We start from the raw sequence: 768 nt of genomic DNA, 5'->3' as shown, positions 1-768 counted from the left end.
ACCAAGCTTCATACCTGCTCTATGCCAGGGTCAACCCCCAGTACGAGAGTAGATACTAAACCAGGCTGTTCCCGATCCAACGTAAGGTACTGTTAGATCTTACGAAGTAGGGATACATCCGCCCAGTTTTTCTCCGCTCTCGACCAGGGGCCCGCCACACCCCAGCACGGTACTCCACAGGATGTTTCTCCATTCCACATCTAGGAACCTCTCACGCTCCTAGTGTAGGAACAGGTACTCCACCCTGTGTTTCTCTACCGCAGATACTACACCAGGCCATTCCCTATACATCGTAGGAGTCCTTCCTTCCCCCACGAGTAGGGATAACCGGCCCGGTGATTCTCCACTGATAAGAACAGATACTACACTTGATCTTAGCCAAAAGGCCGAGAAGCGACACCCTGAGGAGAGGAGCCTGGTGGATAATTGCCCACTGAGTGCTCCCATACATCTCATACTGCACCAACACCCTGAGGAGAGGAGCCTGGTGGATCATTGCCCTCTGAATGCTCCCATACACCTCATACTGCACCAACACCCTAAGGAGAGGAGCCTGGTGGATCATTGCCCTCTGAGTGCTCCCATACATCTCATACTGCACCAACATAGCCTGAGGAGAGGAGCCTGGTGGATCATTGCCCACTGAGTGCTCCCATACACCTCATACTGCAACAACACCCTGAGGAGAGGATCCTGGTGGATCATTGCCCTCTGAGTGCTCCCATATACCTCATACTGCACCAACATAACCTGAGGGCAGCCTGGTGG

At 53.3% G+C, this 768-nt stretch overlaps 1 pseudogene; it reads right to left on the bottom strand.

Moving 5' to 3' along the window:
* Positions 1 to 293: 293 nt before the first annotated feature.
* Positions 294 to 398, bottom strand: LOC134946681 (U2 spliceosomal RNA; annotated as a pseudogene).
* Between the last annotated feature and the right edge of the window lie 370 nt (positions 399 to 768).

This window comes from Pseudophryne corroboree, chromosome 7 (assembly GCF_028390025.1).
Source record: "Pseudophryne corroboree isolate aPseCor3 chromosome 7, aPseCor3.hap2, whole genome shotgun sequence".
Taxonomy (NCBI): domain Eukaryota; kingdom Metazoa; phylum Chordata; class Amphibia; order Anura; family Myobatrachidae; genus Pseudophryne; species Pseudophryne corroboree.
The sequence above is the reverse complement of the archived record's forward strand: the minus strand, read 5'-3'. Positions and strand labels throughout refer to the sequence as shown.